This window comes from Haemaphysalis longicornis, unplaced genomic scaffold (genome assembly GCF_048455015.1).
Source record: "Haemaphysalis longicornis isolate Haplotype H1 unplaced genomic scaffold, Haemaphysalis longicornis Haplotype H1 scaffold_37, whole genome shotgun sequence".
In the NCBI taxonomy this organism is placed as follows: domain Eukaryota; kingdom Metazoa; phylum Arthropoda; class Arachnida; order Ixodida; family Ixodidae; genus Haemaphysalis; species Haemaphysalis longicornis.
The window spans coordinates 2,223,146-2,242,314 of record NW_027526355.1 but is presented as its reverse complement, the minus strand read 5'-3'; the positions used below and the strand labels follow the sequence as shown (position 1 = coordinate 2,242,314).

Sequence of the window (19,169 nt, the reverse complement as noted above, 5' to 3'; positions counted from 1 at the left end):
AGACCTCGAGCTCAAGGTCGACGCGCCTCTTGGAGCATTTAGAATGTCTTCCGTTATGAATGGCTACAAAGAGACACACGTTCGTTGAAGATTGGTGGTGCATTCTGTATGACACCTCGACAGGTAAGGTTTGCACTCATAAGGTAACCTTTACCAAAACAGGAGTGACTTGCACACGGCCACAAAATGGGAAACCATGCAAACTGCGAGGAGAAGTGCACCTCCTCAACCACGCGATTAAACACGTTTTAAAAAGACAATCGCCATGGTGCAATCGTTAGGTGGCGTCTAGAGGGACACACAACTGATAATTGCTTAATAGCAAGGTCTCTTTCAGGGTGCAGGTATTGCAAGCTTTTTGTTGCTTAATAACGTGAAGGCTATAAATAGCTCATTGATCAGGAAGGCCGCCGTTCGGAATGCTCGTCGGCAGCATTGGGGGGCAAACCAGTTGTACTGTCGGGAGAGAGGGAGAGGGCGAGGATAATAAACGCACAAAGGGGAAAAGTGGTTTACAAAATATGAAATACTTATATCAACTAGTAAACAGTGCCCGACACAAATATATTTTTGGGGGTTACTTGGCAACGTTGAGGTGACTCCAAATATAAGACTGAATATAAACGTATAACCATTGCAGTTCTGGTCGATCCATGAGCGCCAAAGACAACTGCTTTAAAAAGCTTACGGATGTTTCACCAATTCAAATCTCGGCGCAACGTCACATATCCCCAATAATTCCTGTCGGCCTATTATAAATGTTGGCCAATGAAGGCAAAACACAAACTTTTGTGGCAAACGGTAGCATTACAAAACTGCGGAACAATACTGGTAAATACCAAATCTTCTCCCATTCTGAAGACAAAACTGGCAGATCTGGCCTGGCCAGCCAGACTGGACTAGTGCTTCCTGGGCTAGAAAAGGCCCCTCACATGGCGGGTGCGCTACCACAAGCGTGTAAAGCTCGTAGCAATGAATTTTATTCACGCACTCACTGACTGACTGACTGACTGACTGACTGACTGACTGACTGACTGAGTGACTGACTGATTGACTGACTGACTGACTGACTGACTGACTGACTGACTGACTGACTGACCCACTCACTCACTCACTCACTCACTCACTCACTCACTCACTCACTCACTCACTCACTCACTCACTCACTCACTCACTCACTCACTCACTCACTCACTCACTCACTCACTCACTCACTCACTCACTCACTCACTCACTCACTCACTCACTCACTCATAGAATACCCTTTGAATAGTTGAGGAACTCCTACGTGTAGCAGTATTGAGAAAATAGTTTTTATAATATAATACTTGCATTCCTCGGTTATGTTATCGCTGATATCCTGGAAAACCCAGCATGTGGCGTTGCATCCTTCGTAAATCAGCTTGTGTTTATGAACTATGTCATCTGCGCCAAAAACAAGTTCCGTTTCAATTTCTGAGCGTGAAATACTGCGGGGTGCGTCTGTGCCAGCCCCGAACAATCTTCCAAGAGCCTCACGCATGCATCTGTATATAGCACATACCTCATTGCTGGTATACTATGTGTAGCCACCGCTCCATTGGGCTTCATTTTACGCGATAGGATTGAAAGTACATGCACACATTTCTTGACGTTCACCCTCGTACTGTTTCTTTTAAACTAATTCAAAAATTACTACGATGACACAAGCTGGAGCAGCAAAAATTTCGTTCTGGCATGGTTGCAAACTCAGTTGTGTGCGTTCCTTTGCTAGTATAACAATAGCAACTGATGATTTCCCTGAACGCCGAAAAATCGGTGAAACATTTGATTTTATATATTGTGATGTAACATCCTAACAGCATGCGTAAAGGTGTGGTGACACAAAATTTTAAAGCTAAGATAGCTATGTAAACGGCTTTCTTTGTATATAGATATATCTTCCAGCAAGTTTTAACAGTAGCCGTTGAGTACAACATATGTTAAATCTATTTTAATCGTTCCCGCAAGAGAAAGCTGAGAGCGGGAAATCATAAGATCACCTGCTGCCTGCCCGAACTGCTGACGTCGATGCTTCTGTGACGTATCCGATGCGCTGGCTACGGTTGGCGCGCGCTGGTACGCCTTCTTTATCATGTCACGGTTTTGGGACTGACAGCATGCTGCCGGACCGCATGGGGATGGTGAAAACCGTGTATAATGATCGCACTCGCGTAATGATCGCACCTCTGAAGTTTGTCCTCGAAATTCTATTTTGCACCCTCAACTTGCCGCAGAAGTGTGTGGTAAGTGTGCCATGTCTAGCTTATGATGATCGTGATTACCTCTGTGTTCTTCCCTTTCAAAGCGGACATGACTACGTTATTGCCGCAAACTTGCCGATATAAGCGATATCGGCAAGCATGCGTTCAATATTCATGAGGAAGAAACTCTCACTAAATGCACATAATTTCCTAAGAAGACAAAGAAAAAAATGCGCTCAGCTTGGTGCGCCGGCTCCCGTGTCTATTTTTATGTCCCTCACTGGGACAGCGGCAGCCAGTTATAGGTCGCCTGGTTGTCAATTCACAGCAAACTCGTTCCGCCGCGTTCCGTAATTCATGAAAACAATGCATTTTGCGTCACTTTTCAAAGCGGCTGGTGGCGGTGTGCGGAAGTTTATTATGTTTTTATTTATTATGTTTATTATGTTCATGAGACCTACCGTAATAATTTTGACCCGCAACTTGTTTGCCTTTCCTCTGTTTAAAAGTTTTTCGCGAAAAATTTACCCCGCGTAATCAACGCACCCCTGAATTTGCATAACATTTAACGTGAAAAAAGTGCGATCATTACGCGAGTAAATATGGTACCTCGACTGGTCTCGGCAAACGCGTGCGCTCACTCCTCCGCACGTCGAGATCAGCATCGGTTCGACAAGAATGGGGGCGTAATTGTCATGGCGGCCGCTCGGCGTTCGTTTTGTCAAAACCGAAATTGACACGAATAAACGACGCCGTAAATGATTGTCTATGCTGCGATCGACCGTATTATGTGACATTCTATGATTAGTGGGGTTTGTAGGTACCAAGAGCAGCGAAAAAAACGTAACACGGAAATTCGGTGTCAGCACTACTTTGTATACAGGATTCTTACGGACTGAGTTTGCAAATATTAGGGCTGAACGACGTACTACCTCTTAGCATGACGTTAAACCTAATATGTTACGTTTACTCTTATATTTACTTAGCTTCAATTTGAGCCTTGCGACATCCCAAGCAAGGTCACACTTCCTGTATGAGTACCTGCAGCCGGCGGGTGACGCCCTTAGAACTTGAAACTTACAGTTCGGCGCAACGCGGCCCGTCACATACTGCATTCACCCCTACAGGCTACTGCGCATCAACCTTTCTGAAGGTAGTGCCAATACTGAAAGAACGGGAAGCAGAATGCGGCAGCGTTTTACGTTACGTATCTCGTGATAGTGCTCTCCGCCCTTTCTGCCACGGACTAGAGGACGTCTTCTTCTTTTTTCGGCTCGCGGGTAGATCCAAGCACTCCCTCGCCGATTTCACAGCTGTGGAACCTGCATTTCCTGGCAAAAACAGGTGGTAAACTTACAGACAGTTTACCTCCCGAGTTGGCAAGTGGAAGCGACGATCTCGTTAAAGCCTACCCTGTTGATCCGTCTTTGCCTGATCCCGTAACAATTTCCCTATATTTAGCCAATTTCCCTCGGTGCACTGGCCTCGTTGCCAGATTGGCTTTGGATCATACGGACCGGCGAGCTGAAAGAGCGCCGCCGCCACTCGGTGCTCCCCTGGTTACTAGAATGGCCCGGCGCATTGGACTTGTCAGCCTTCCGTTGCTTTTTTAAAGTGAAGAATGATTTAGGGGCTCGCCTTGTCGTCGTAGCTGGCTCGGTGTACCCAAGTAGAGCCACACGACTTTCCATCGTAGCGGCTGTCGCCGTGGCGTAACCCCGAGGCTTCGAAAGCCAAGCGGTTTGTATAGTCATATGCGCTCGAAACTCCTGAAATGCAGGAGGCGCTTGTCACACATCACCGCGTTCTTTAGTGCAAACAAAACTGTAGGTCCATTTGAAGCAAAATATTTCTACCTACCCGGCAGAGCCCGCGTTCAATTAGTTAGGAATGCTCTTTTTGTTGCTTTGTACCATAATAAGCGAAAAAAACTCCCAAGCATTTCCCCGAGGGTGAACATGGTTAAGTGCGAATGCACGGGGTGATGCTATGAGGGGGAGTAAAGTTAAAATCCGTTGGCATTCGCCCGTGAGCGCGCGCGAGCCGACCCACGGAGGTCTGGCAGTTTATCGCTGCATATATAGGGGGGTACGCCGCGCCGAGCGCGCCGAGCCAGGTGGCTGAGAGAGGAGGCGAGCGCAAGTGGAGAGGGACAGCGGCGCACGGCAGCTGCAGCCGAGCGAGGGGGAGAGGAGAGAGTGTGACGTCACGGTGGAGAGAGAGGCGCGCGGCAGCTGCTGGGGAGAGGAGGCGTGCTGTGACGTCATACCATGACGTCACGGCGCGAGGAGCGGTGCGGGGAGCGGCGCGCAACCGCGCAGCCACGGCGAGGAGGCGGAGCGAGCGCGGTCACGTGGTGAAGTGACGTCACCGCGCCGTTGCTACCGACGCTCCTCTCCGCTCCACGCCGTTGCTAGGGAGAGGAGGACTGCGGACGCCGCCGCCGGCGGTGGAAGGTTTGGGGTCGCTTATAAAGTGCATTCGCACTTAAAACTGGCAGTGCAACGCCGGCTCAAAGGGGGGGGTGGGTGGCAGGAGAAACATCACAAAGACAACAGAACTCCCTCTGTCGCAGTTTATGGCAAGAAACGCGCGGTCACTGCGAAGGCGTGACAGTGGAAATGCGTTGGACTCATCAAGACTCCGTTAAATTCATCAGGCGATGAACGAGAGAGGGCGGAAGACCTTTATGAGTGTAAGAGTAAGCGGATAACGTCGCCACAGCCCATTATGGCGAATCACTGCTCTGCACTTCCGACAGCTTCCACATTGAGTGGAACGGCTTTATTTTTGTGTTTGCATCGGTGTTTTTATTGTTAGGTGTTGTTTTGAGCAGATATGTGGAATGAAACCAAGTCAAGGCAGATGTGGTGGGTTCTTTGATGCACTAAGGGCTATGTAAACTCTTCGAATGCTTCTGAGGTTTGGTATGGGCCTGGGAGGTTTTGGGGCGCTGCACGCCTGGCTCAACTCGATTTGATTACGAATAAAATATTAGTATTATATTCATTGCTACCTGCTTAGAATATCTGCACTAGTCTCAATGCCTTTCATTTCCACACCGACCTGAATGTAGGGATACCTGGATACGTGCGCTTTGAAGAGAAAGACACTCACGTGCGAATTAGATTACTCCGTGGCCGTGGAAACCTTGCGGCAGTTTACAATTTATTTCTGTAACTGTTAGCTCAGTGCATTGTTTCCATGAGTGATAGCATGAACTCCTGAGAACTGAAGCGGAACTACCGCGTTTGTAGTGCTTATTTTATCGAGAGAAAATAATCCAACCACCAAACAGCCAAACCTACAAGCCCTCCGTCTCTTCCCTACCCATTTTATCACTTGATTGAAGTAACCGCTGGCGCTGATAGACGGGTAAAGGGTTCAAAAATATGGCGTAATGCTAACGTCAACCTATGTCTTTAGTGCGAAGGAATTGTTCGGCGAGGATCTCAACGCAAGCCCGGGAATGCCTGCTCAATCCGTTTCTCGTTGGAAAAGTAAATAGAAATCATTTCAAGGAAAAACAAAAATATAACCAAACCCAACAAAATCCCGACAATTTGGACAGTTACAGCCATATCTGGCAAGCACCCTCCGTTGCAAAAACTGCATTAAGAAAGAATTATATTGATGACAGTTTAATAAATCACAGTTATACGTAATAGCGCGCTTTTCTGCGTGTCAGCCTAAAAGCAAAAATTAAGAATTATGAGCACACTAATGAATTTAGCCTGTATTCAAATACTGCGCAGCCACGTGATTGAGTCTCATGATGTAGGCGTTTATTGCCTCCGAAAAAGCGCAGTGCTTGTGAAGCGGAAAAAACACTATACGAAGTTTTAAGCATTGATAGGCAATTCTCAAAATTACTGCATTTTTTTTTTATGCCGAGGCGCTTGTTCGGTCCCACAACTTCTGACAGTGGTTTCAGTGCAGCGCAATCGAAGCAGTTTCTGTTTATTCAAGCGTAGGTTCAGCTTATGGCAACACGGGACCGCATCCTTCAGTCATGAATCTGAAAACGGGTTTTTGGCACCTTTGTGTCTATCGCGGTCCATCCAAACATTTGAAAAACCATAACCAACTAGCCAGCAACAAAGTCTTGTTACAGGCATAAAGCAAATATTTTTCTTGTAAAGCAATAGCTTTCTACTGCCGTGCGGTATTTATTCTGGAAACCATTCCAGATGGCAGTTTTGAAAGCGTTTGAGTAAAATTCACCACGTGTCTACCGAAAGTAATGATGTTAATTAGCGTCTCCCCTCAGTTTTTTTGTGGGGGTGAATCTTAGAAAGTACCATCCAAATTTGTCTTTCGTTCGTGCCCGACGGCTTTTTTTCATCCACTGCAAAAGGCCACTACCGCCTGCAGAATACGGGTATCGGCTGGCCAAGGTAGCTTTGCAGCAGCATTTAGGTGCAATGTATTCCTGGATGCGCCAAAATTCACGCAGGCAACAACACAGCATAAAATATTTGCACGAAGGAATGGACTTGCACTTCTAGCTCGACTTGCAGCTTGGCGCATTGAGCATCGTTTGCGATTTGCAATTAGTAAGTATGAGCAGTAAATCATACAAATGAATGCATCGTAAATACCACCTTCGCTCTAAAGATTTAAAAATCTGAAAAAGTCCTTGTGTTTACCCAGGATTGGCATGGTGCTCCGCAGCAGAACGCAGAAAGCCTGGCACAAGTACGCCGCGCTGACCGCTACCGGCATTCCACAGACCAGAGGTTCGCCAAGGGTGGCGGTGTTTGCTGAAGCGACGGTGGTGTCATACAGCGGCCGTCCGGTCCCTATATTGAATGGCTGAACGGCCAATTATATTCTTCCTCCCCATTTTGCTCCTTGCAATTGCCTTCATGAGAGTCATGCGCAATCTCAATCTCCCGTTTCTGTCTTAAGACCACTAACTTGCTTAGCTCATCGCACCCTGGGAAGTGCACGCTTCCGAAGTCACTGGTTATATCCGCCTTTCCTTCTGTGTCCTTGGAGTGAACTAGGATTAACGCCGGCACCTTACTGGGGTGAACTTGTGAGGCTGCAACTGCAACTGAAGCGGCTACTCATTGAAATATATACCTCGAATGTTTCGGTTGAATTACAAATCATTTTTTAACCCGATAGTTTCTTGCAACAATGGGCTGGTAAATGCAAGTTTGTATGTTCCCTCAGAAGGCTTAACGTTTTAAACAAACTTCCATGCCACAAAACAGGTTTTTGTAGTCGTACTCTAATCCATTGTTAGGGTGATTATGACCAGTCGCATTCAGCTAGGGTGAATTCACAAGTCAGTTAGGGCGGATGTGACAAGAAGTTTTACCATAGTGTTAAAACGCATTCCGATCATGTTTGTGCCTCTTGATGACAATACATTGAAATTACCGAAGTTACCATTTCGAAGGCCACTTTTCATGGTTTTGGTTTTAATTTTTGCTATTATTTCAAAACAATTAGTTACTAGTGCAACTATTTTGAATGATCGTTATACCTTCAATAGTGTAATTCCACACCTAAATACCACGCTGCTTCAAACCATCTTTTTCAAAATAAAACAGATTTTTCATCGTGGCGTTTGGTTGTAAGTGATATGAAAATGCTATTCGTGAACAAAAGATAGAAATTACCCCGTTCTTCCACGTTTGCCTTTTACACCAGCATTCTTACTAGAGAAAGCTGTTTAGCTGCAGAGTAACCAATAACCGCCGAAAAAGCTGCTTAAAATAAAAGAGTTAATTAAAACTGCAACATATACGTCACAAAACGGGGGGGCCATATCTATGTAAATTATACACATCACAACGAATGCGTCGACTTTATGTCCCAAAACTCAAATCTTTAAGTATTTTTATTCTGAGTACTATTTAAGGGAGCTTTGCGTGCATGAAAAGTATGGTGGTGGTACCAATATCTGCATCAGGATATGAAACATACCTATACGCGTGCTAAGGCCTGCTTTTATAATTGTACCCTTCTGGAATACGCACAGGTGACCCCAGTCGCATGAATATCCGAAGACTGTTCATGAAATTTAAACCACAAAATGACTGCGAAAACAAAAAAAAAACACTTGTATAAAAATGCCCCTCTATGGACGAAACATGGTTGAAACGCGGAGCTGCTTCTAATAGAAATGCAAAGTCTGCAATCTACGTGTGTGCCTATACGGTGTACATCTACAATGTGTAAATCTCCGACAACTCTAGGCTAAGCTAATGTGATGTTTTCATTTTCTATTCATTAGAACGTGCTTCGATCATTTTAATGTCCTGATTTGTTTAACTCAGTCTTTTTATTAATTTGGACTGGGGCTGACGGGATTGGCGAATTTTCTTTTGTATAGAAAAACGTCTCGCGTTTCATAATCATCATAAGCATCAACATCATCTTCTTCTTCATCACAATAAGCCCTCCGCAGAATCCCATCGTGTAAACTTGGATTTCCTCTGCTGGCTGACTGGATTGTGAAATTTGCTTTAGTATCAGAGAAAGCTTCTCGTTTCATTATCGCCAATCATAATCATCGAGTGGCCTTTGTGGAAACCTGTTGTGCAAAGATGGTTTTCCTGCAGTGGGTTGTTTCGGATACCACCGCAGTTGAGACATAGAAATCTTTCTCTTTAAAGGGTCTGCTGCTAACACTCACAAAAAGACGCCCATATTTTTTAAAATTACAACCATCGCGTCCTGCGAAACGTTCTTGCATTCACAAAACGTTATGTAACTACCACCCATCCCGACGGGAATGGGCTATTACAAGGACTGCAACGCTGCGATATGAAGGTAAACGCATTCTCACGACGATGTGCAAAGTGAGCCATACATGCCTCCCTCTGAGGCGAAATAACAGTGCACGCGAGTTTATAAATTGTCCAAAGGTGGTCGTTAACCGTTTAGATTCTGCTGTCGGCTAAAAATTACCTAAAGAAAATATATCAACAATGTTGGTAACACGGTTACAAGAATCCTAACGGAAAAAGGTTTGTAAATACTCAGGAACATAAAAGCACTTACTTGGCGAAAGCTGGAATGTGAGAACATTCCTGTAGCTTGTGTCATTATGGGTCGACGACAAATTTACCATTATTTTGTAACAATGCCTTGGGAACAAGAAATGAACATCAGTTTTTAAGCATATACCAGGCATACCCCGTTATAAAAGGGATTATAGCATTGATAAGAAGAACAAGCGAAATGTGGCTTACAGATTTCCCTGTCCAGGGAGAAGAACTCGAAGAGTAACGTGCCAGTAGAAATGTGACCTCCGGCTTATTTCCCCAGACTGACATTGGCACATGTCATTGGCTCCATAATTTTTATACCGGACGTACAGTAGTTCCTTTATTTTTTTAATCTGAAATTGTTCGGGTAATTTATTTATTTTTCGTCATCTATAATAACAAATAGTAAAATTACTCTCAGAGTGATTTCACTATGCTTTTAATTTGCGCTTCTCACACTGCTTACGCGCAGGTGATAATTCTCTTGACAGTTACAACGGCTATTCCCGCTTACGTGATATGTCACCAATATGATCACCAACAATCAACCAACCGTCATCATCGGCAATTGCATGGTGGGATGAAAATCGGCGTCCATCTTGCCACGCCGTTCCCCATCGGTCCTCTCAGTTAGTTCGCTCGGAGAGGTCGCGGGTTCCATTCCCGGCCGCGGCGGCCGCTTTTCTGATGGAGGCGAAAAGCAAAAACGCCCGTGTGTACGAGATTTCGGCGCACGTTAATGATCCCCAGGTGGTCAAAATTAATCCGGAGCTCTTCAATACGGCGCGCCTCATCGCCTGCGTTGCGTCGGCGCGTTAAACCCTACAGTCAAAAACACTCTACCCTTACTGACTGTTATACCGGTGACGTTCATCTTACCTGCCATATTTGACGTGAAATGACGACCTGTTGGTCAAACATTTGCACTCTATAGATTATTTCCGGTTTTTGCCTGCACCCGCCCCGTGCAGTAGCACTAAATGTGAGGTTACCGCTCGAATCTAAAAAAAACAAGCATCAACGCCATGCTACGAGTTGCATCATGATTGTACCGTGCAAAATACTACGAGGGTAAGAATGCACCGTTAGCTTCACCTCCAAACTTCTGAAATCGTCCGCTATGTGGCTTCAAACTTCCGCCATTCCATGTTCTCGTGATCACCTTCAAAGGTGTAGTGACTGCGAGTCTCAGTGTTAAATAGCGCGGTAGTACGTTATGGAGAAGGCGTCGTCTAATTCGTAGCCTCTACATTACCAACTACGATTTACTTGTACTTCCTCATCTTATCGTGAGGATTTACCTAAACGAAACGTTCCTGTCTATTTTAAAATTCGGCTTGCGCCCCGCGGTTTATACTGAGCGGGATCTATTTCTGGTTGACGTCTCCTATTCATTACCACGAGCTGTCAAAGGTGTCCGTTGATTCTCCTTGGCAAACTCTTTCTATAGCACCACTTTCTACGACAGCACCAGAGCACATTACGGCAATGCTAGCCTAAGACGTGCCTCTGATTCGTTTGAGCTAACTTCGCGCCCTCATGGCGCCATTGTCAGATAATTTTGACCTCTAGAATTGGTGACTGGGTAAAGCACTCGATGTAGCGCATCGTTTTGACGCCTGTCTTATGGAAAGCAGACAATACGGGGTGTCCAATAAAACAAAGGAGGTGATCGAAAAGTAGGTCAGCAAAATGCTAGCAAAGACGTTTTTAAATCACCCTCCACTCCACGGGCCACCCCTGTGGTACTTGCGAAAAGGAACGAGAGGTCATGGCGCTTCTACGTAAATAAATAGACGCATTAATGCCCTCAATAACAGAGAGGCCTGCCCCAGTCATCCTATCCATGACGCACTGGATCAACTGCATAGAGCCAAATACGTTTTGCCAATCTACCTCACCTCAAACTATTCTGAAATTTCTGTCGGCAAAAAGGACAAAAAAACGGCTTTTTATAGCACTTCCCGAACTCTGCCAGCTTAAAGGAATGCCTTTTTGACTGTGCCGCGCGCCGGCAACGTTCAAACGCACGAAGAAATCTTTACCCCGGGGATTCAAGTGGATGACTTGTCGTTTTTACACAAATGCAGTCATTGGCTTTTCCTTCTTTTGGGAACGATTTCGACAATCTTAACCACATCCTGGGTGCCTTTCAAAGTGCGGGCCTACATCTGAACCCCACCAACTCCCACGTTGCCGGTACGACAATAACTCTCTTGGATCACCTAGTCGACGCGAGGGGAATGCAGCTGCATCGCAATCAAACGGCGCTGTTGTGAGCTTCCCAGTGCACGCACGACCAAGGATGTGGGCACCTTTGCTGGTCTGTGCTCATATTTCCGTCTAGCTGTATGAGAATTCGCTAATGTTGCTAGTAATCCTACATCTCTCCTTACGAAGCACGTTCATCTTACTTGCGGTCCCCTTCAAGCTAGAGCTTTCGCTACTTTCGCTGCGTAATTTCGCTTCTGTCAACACCACTTTTGCCTTATTTGAACGTGCATGCGACATGGAAGCTTGCGCAGACGGTACAGCCGCTGTGCTTGCACAACACCCAACTGGTTGAAAATGTGTCATTGCGTACAGTACCCGGCTTCTTTCTTCATCTGAACGCTATTATTTACTCGCTCAGAGAGAGTGTCGCAACAGCTTGGGTTGTCCACAAACTTCTCTCTATGAATGACCATTCACTGTTGTAACAGACTACTACGTCTTGACAAAACTTGTTGCTGAGCTATTTTGTACGTACTTAAAGAAAGAGGCGTATCTGTCTTCCTTGTCTTCTTTGTACACGTCTAGTTTGCGCCACGTTTTCTTCTTTCTTTAACTACGCCTTCAGCTGACTGCATGCACCAAAGGATCCCATCGGACGGCGCCGGTACACGAGTACACGTACGAAGCTGTCTACAAATCTGGTCGCTTGCACAGGACCGCAGACTGTCTTTCCCGTCACCCCGTGGATCCTCCGGATCACCTCGACGAATACGATAGTTTCCACCTTTTTCTACTGCTGGCTTTCTTAACAGTAGCACAGGCCAACTTCGGGATCATGATTTACAACCCATTATTGAGCGCCTGCAGTCGGTGCGCTTGTTTGCTCTTTGTAACGGTGTTCTCAACCTTCGACACATGCCACCTGATTGCCCATAAGTCCTAGTTGTAGTCTGCGGACATCTTTGCTGTGCTGTCCTACAGCAGATTCATGATGTACCAAGAGCGCGGCAACTTTGAGTGTCTGGCACGTAGGATCCTGTACGTCGCCGTTCTCTTGGTCTGACTTGTACGCTCCGTCCTGCATTACGGGACAGCGTGTGACCTCTGCCAAATATGTAATATGCCTACCACGGCCCGTACGGGGCGGCTCCAGCACCTTGAATTTCCACAGAATATTTTTACTGCGTTGGCCTCACGCCGTTTCCTCACACCGTGTGAGGAAACGGTGCCTCACACCGTTTGGAGGTAGGAAGACGTCTATGGCCAGACATTTAGGAGATTCCCACATTGCGACGGTAAGGGTAACTGGTTGATTCATAAAGGAAAACGGTTCCTTATTAAATTAAAATTTTTCAAGCGCTACTGTAAAGCGACGAGCAGCACTAACACCAGCTGTAAACAGCACCGTTTCCGCGTGCTCTGATGATTGTTGCAAAATCTTTACCGCTGCTGTCAGAAGGAACGAAAAATTTACGCATAACGAGAACCTGCGACCCCACATGCCAACACCGTAGAAAAAATGACACTGTGACAAGGCTTGTCCTCCACTTGATACTGCCCCCTAACGGAGACGGCTCCACAAAAGAGTGCGGCTTAAGCGGCAGTATTTGATATCTTTTGATGGCATAACTACGCACGACGAAAGCACTAAAGTTGGTTGTGAGATGTTCCATGTAAGTTATGTATTAACTGACTTTTGCTAGCATCGGAGATGTAGATGTAAGTTTTCATAAAATTTTGACAGGCTTGAAAAAAAAACAATTTTCAAGTTTTTTTTAGTAAACTACAAATCATTTTAAAAGACACTATTGCATACACCATTATAAATCTCTGATACAGTCAAACCCGTTTATAGCAAACTGCACTATGCACCGCGATTAGTTCGATATATCTAATAGTTCGATATAGCCGAACCCGCCTATAATGAGCTTATTGCTACGAGTTCGCAATCCGTGGGAGCACCCCCACCTTCCCCCCCTCACCAACTCCGCCATCCGCGTATGCAGAAACGAACACAGTACAGTAGTCATTACCATACCAAAATAATAAATTTATTGCAAGTAATAAAGCTACTTTCTGCCTTAACTGCCCACGTTACAAAAAAAAAGAAAGCGGTGATTTTTGTTTTCATTTGCGTTTTGGCGGCTTCAACCAGCATAGCATTCTCTACATGAAACATTGTTTTCACCAGTTCGAGTCCGCGTCCTCAAAAATCTAAGAAGCATTGGCGGAGCACATCGACTGCCGAAAGCGCTTCATTATAAGCGTCGGACGGATTTCATTCGCGACATCATCGGGAACGCTGGCGAGGTCTTCCCACAGTTCACCGATGCTGCTGTCTTGCTCCGGACTCGCTGACAGGGCGGGTTCCGTCGCGAGTCCCGCGCGTCAGAAACAGTTACGGAAAGTATTGGGCGTCACGTCGCTCCGTGCGAGGCGCAATGTCTCAGTCGCGGCTCTTGCGTCGTGGTCATGGCCAATCCACATCTCAATCGCCGCTCCGAGATCATGAATTTCGGCGGCCATTGTAGGCACCCAGAATGCGATATATCGGATGTGAACTTCGTTATAAGGAATATGTTTCCCATGTATTTCCGTAACTTAATTTTTTTTTATCGATATATAGCACAATTCGCTCTATCCGCGTTCGTTGTAGCCGGGTTTGACTTTACATAAATCTCTTAACACTGAAAAGAATATAATTTTTCAACGCTGCTGCACAAATTTTCCAGCAGAGGTTCAGTTTTTGAAATCAATCGCACAATTTCACGTCAGTTTATTGTGTTCCGATAAAAACATCGAGTAACATCAATCCGGGCGACGACCGATTCCGTTGCGCTTGCCGCGTAGACGCTTTTCTGTGGAGCCGATGGAGCCTGAGAGCCTGTTTTTTAGCTTCGTGTGCACATTTCGGTGCTCAGATCAGTTACTTGCCGCAGGTGAAGGCGGAATATGCAGCATGCGACAGGAGAGGGGATTTACGGGTTCGCTAAAGCAGTCCTTTTCACCACGTGGATGGGTCTACGTGCTTCGCAGACACCTAATTCATTCAATGGACTAACTTCCCTTGCAGGTTCTGTATTGTGCGACGTTAGGCAAAAGTTTCCCGACGTGCAGCGAGAGCTTCTGTGCCCGTCGCGGAAAACAGTAAAACGTGGCCACAATCTGCGCATCAGAAAGGTTTTTTGAAACGACACCTTGGGTCTAGGAGATTAGCAATAATGTCCATGGGTCGCGCACAAAACTCTTCGCGCCCGCTGATTACAAGCAATTTGTTAAATTTTTATACTTCCGTGAAGGAGCTATTTTCTAGTCTCGATGTGAGCACTCTTCCGGCAGAGGTAAAACTTCGAGGACATCTGATAACAACGCCTGGTGAGTCTGAAGCTTAATTATCCCCGAGGAGACTGGTGGTAGCATGTCCAGGCGGATGGCAGGGTCTTTCGAAAACACATCCTGGTAAAAGATGGCCGGGCTTATCGGCTTCGCCACACCGATATATTATATGGTAGCGGTCTCTTGTGGTGATACCTTGTTTTTGAGGAGGCTTTGCAACAGCAGGATGACGCCGTCCCATCTTGTCTTGCTAACTATGTTAGTTTCTAAAATTGAATTTGCCATATTTTGACTCCTGCTTCTGTTGGAACGCAGCAGCAACTACGTGAGTGTGCTTCACATATATGATTATTTTCCTGGACGAATCATAAATTCCTTCCCGAAATTCAAGGCGCATAATAATATTGACGAGCAGGCTCAATGAACATGCAGCACACCCGACTGGTTGCAATGTGTCGAAATTTTGAAAACACTTCCTGGCACGCTGCCTGGAAGTTGCTCGCATTGTCGATGTCTAGGGGAACTACCTTGTTGGATTGCACAGACTCAGTGACGTTACAGATCTTGTTCTTGATGTATGCGGCAGTGTTCCAGTTATTGCTTGTGTCCACCGATTAGTAGAACACAGGCTCCGATGTAGCAACTACAAATTGCACTGTTGACTTTCCGTGTAGGTTGGTCAACCCTTCTGTAAGCACGGTAAGGACCGCGTTCATCAGAGTATCCTGCACCTTAGTTTCTGCACGCTCACACTCAGCATCAAGCAGGAAGCGGATCAAAATGTAACGTCTATGGTGATTGTATGAAAACCGAAGCACTTTGAAAGGCCCTAGCCAGTTCTCGTTTTCTGCTGAAGAGAATCAAAGAATTAGCTAAAGCTTCGTCAATTTTTGTGGCATTTCAGGGGTAATAATGTCAATATTAGAAGAGAGAATTCGGTATTTTTCAACTGAGATACTTTAACGGAGATACCGGTGCTTTGCTGCTCACCTGACGACTCCGCCTGACGACTCCGCCGACGACTGCCGCGTAATTTTTCGTATGCCGCCAGGACGCGGCGGTTTTATGCAGTAGATGTACCATATCATTTGCTACCTAAAAACCAAGCCCCTGTGAATGTTTTTAATAAAGGAACACTGTAAATATCTCTTGTGTACTAATTTCCTGTTTTATATTTGCGTAATGTCTTCTTCTTGTTCAACAAAGTTGACAAGTATGAACATATAAACCAGGCTTAGACGTTTACATTTACCTGTGAGTATATAAGACTATTGCGCAGCAAGCATTTCTCTTTGGCCGGGTGGCTGAATTGAGTTACAGACAGACAGACAGACATACAGACAGACCAAAATTTCTGGGTTTAAGTAGCCCAAGAAAGACTATCGTCTTTAAAAGCTATGCAGCTTCTTCACCTTTCGTAGGCACTTTTTGCTGGACCACAGATGTTTCATAAAACAGGTAGTATTCGGGAAACCATGTGATGCGTCACAATACTTGCAGACTGATTGCTGCTTCTTCCTCGAAGTAGGCGTCTCGCACATGGTAAAATGTTTTTAAACATGCGATCTCAGATGTAGCATAACGGAACTTTAGTTGTATATTTTACATTGGAGTACTCGTGAATAGTTTGTTGTACTTATTTAAGGTGCAGCAGGGTAATGAAAAAACTACATATATTTGCTTACGAAAACTTCACCACGAGACACTGGACAGTGCTCAAGCACCGATCCGTTTGCTCTACAAGCGCAACTCTGCTGTTGGTAGGGCGCGCCAGATTTGGGAGGTGTGCCTGACTGCTGTTTTCATTTCGGCATCAGGGGAGAACATAGGAGAGTTAAGAAAGAGGGCAAAAAATGGTACAATCAAAAACAAGTAAAACAGTAAAATTTCAAGCACGTCGAAAAGAGCCGCATCAAAACAAAATCCCCCAGGAAAGCTCTGTATGTTTTTAAAATTTCGCCGTAGTAAAAAAAAAAGAGAAAGTTGTTTTCTTCGAACGTTTTTATCATTCTGTCAACTACTTTCATCTCTAGCCGTAAAAAGTGTTTGGGGAGTGGCAAAAATAAATACTCGTGCCGCTGTTTTGTTGAACACACAGCCGTTTGTGCAGCTGTTGCACACAAACAAGGTGGCAAACAGGTTGGGGAACTACATGAGCTACGCCAGCTGTGCCGAAAGCAGCTAATGCGCGTATATTTGTTGGATATTATGAAATAATATTGCTATTGACAAATATTGTCGGATATATGGAGGCAGAGCCTTATTAAAAAGATTCTTATAGGCTGTTATGAGCCCTAAGCGAAACGAGCAAAACCCACATTTGCTTCCTTTCAGAAGGCCTTTAAGGCCTCCGCAGAGAAGTATTATTGAAACATGTTGAAATCATTTATTTCAAATAATATGAGCCAACATTGCTACCGCCGTCAGATATTTGGTTACTTAAACACGGTACTTCAGAAGGCCCATTACTACGCTCAAGCGGGGCCTTAGGCCCAGCCCAAAAGAATAAAAGAATGACCAAAAAAATATTTTGGGCAGAGGCCAACATCGTGTTTGAGAAGGTGGAATTGACCCGTTAGCAGATACTGTAGCAAGGATTTCTTATAGGAGATGGCTCTCTATAGGTAAATATTCCGCTTTTGCACCCTTATAAAGAAGGGCAGCTTCCCTGAGACTAAATACTTTCAGCTATAATTATAGTGAACTGCGCCAGACGGCGAAAAAGCTTGTCGAGCTACCACAACAACCGTAGTTTACTACCTTTCTATAGATCTGTAACGAATGATTTTTAATTATTACGCGCAAATTTCGTAGCCTTTCGTAACCTCATTCCAATTCTTTTTTTTTCAATATGATGTAACCTGTTGCCGATGGGAAACTTCAACGCCGACAAATTAAAAGTGTACAAGACTAGGGCTCCAAATATTGCGGAACAAGCATGCCTGCAAAATGAGTTATTGTACTTAAAGTAATATTTCGATCACGCCAGCACAAAAATAACTCTATCGGATAAGACGTAAAAAATGCTTCAGGTATCGGCGAAGACGTTTCATAGCTAATTCGTAAGGGATTTAAACTATAGCTTAAGAACGGATACTAAAAACCTATGTTTAAAGCATGGTTACAGACAAGTCTGTACGACTAGTTTTTGTTATAATCTAAATACTCGAATGTGCAAGTCATCAGACTGGAAAATCAAAAGTCAAGTAATATTTACATCTTCCAGCGGTCACGCTTAGCATTCATCGGTTCTTTTGCTCGCTGGTTATAAAGACGCTGCCTAACTGTGAGTTGTGTAATGTCATTAACAATTACTTGGTATTGCTAACACAAAAGGTGCTTGTCAAGACACAAAGGGGACCGGAGCTGTGTTCGTGCTGTCTTTATGCTTTTATTCAGGCTTTTTTTTATGACTGCTCTGTATAACTTCCTGCGGGTCCACTTTTCCTCAAACGTTCACCGCAAGTCTTTTTGGTGATTTTCTCCTCAAATCTCCGGTAATTTTAATCTTAATATATTATCTGCTTAACCTGATTTACGCTACACCTACTTAGTCAGTTCAGGTTTTGCGGCTACTTTCTATTCCATGCCTCCATTATTTTTATTTTTTATATAGCTGGAGTCCAGATACAAAAACGTAGAATTTACCTTTCCCACACTCACATAATTAGCACACGCAGCAGCCAAGAAGAATATGCGGATAACACAGCACATCAAATTCATATCGCTCTCTTAACCAAGTTTACAAAAACTGAATCTCCTTCCGACCTCTATGAGCGATATTCCCGGAGATGGCCGTCTTAGATGAAATATTGTAAGGACGTCATCTCCAACCGTCACAAAGAGCACAAAGGATCCTAGGAAAGGCCACTTAAAGAGTGTGATGCGAGAGAGGTCCATCATAAACAAGTGGCATTTGGAGAGAAAGCATTTTGTCACCACGAAAGCTATTGTAGTTCTTCGTCCACCTGTTGTACGGGATATTGCTGTTCTTGGTGTTTGTGTGAACGGGTATCGCTTTTTGAACAAAGCCAGGTACTACTTAAACTGAGTGGTGACCAACACAATGGTAGTCAGAAAACTCGGCGAGGAAATACAAGCATCTTAGCGCTTGCCAACGGTGCGTTTAGGGTAAACTAATATGCTCACTCATACAATGTAACCATGGCTCAAGCGAACTACTGGGTACTTAACAGATCGACGTGTAGACGCTTTCATTTCTCCATAACGGAACCTGAACTGTATCGAACAAGGGGCTAACTGTAAAAACCATCGCAAAGTAGCCGGCCCTTATGGGGGAAGACATGAGCGCTGTCAGTGGTGCCATAAGCCGCCTTACGAAATTGAGAGGTTGATTAGGACGGACGATCACTGCTGTAAAAAAAATTGC

The 19,169-nt window shown here is 45.0% G+C and overlaps 1 long non-coding RNA gene across 1 annotated transcript; it reads right to left on the bottom strand.

The window, feature by feature from the left end:
* Positions 1–1,331: 1,331 nt before the first annotated feature.
* On the bottom strand, positions 1,332–9,553 carry LOC144177992 (uncharacterized). Its single transcript, XR_013323906.1, has 3 exons — positions 9,434–9,553; positions 9,243–9,328; positions 1,332–1,425 (listed from the first exon to the last, which is right to left on the bottom strand). It is a non-coding gene; the product is annotated as an uncharacterized LOC144177992 (long non-coding RNA).
* Between the last annotated feature and the right edge of the window lie 9,616 nt (positions 9,554–19,169).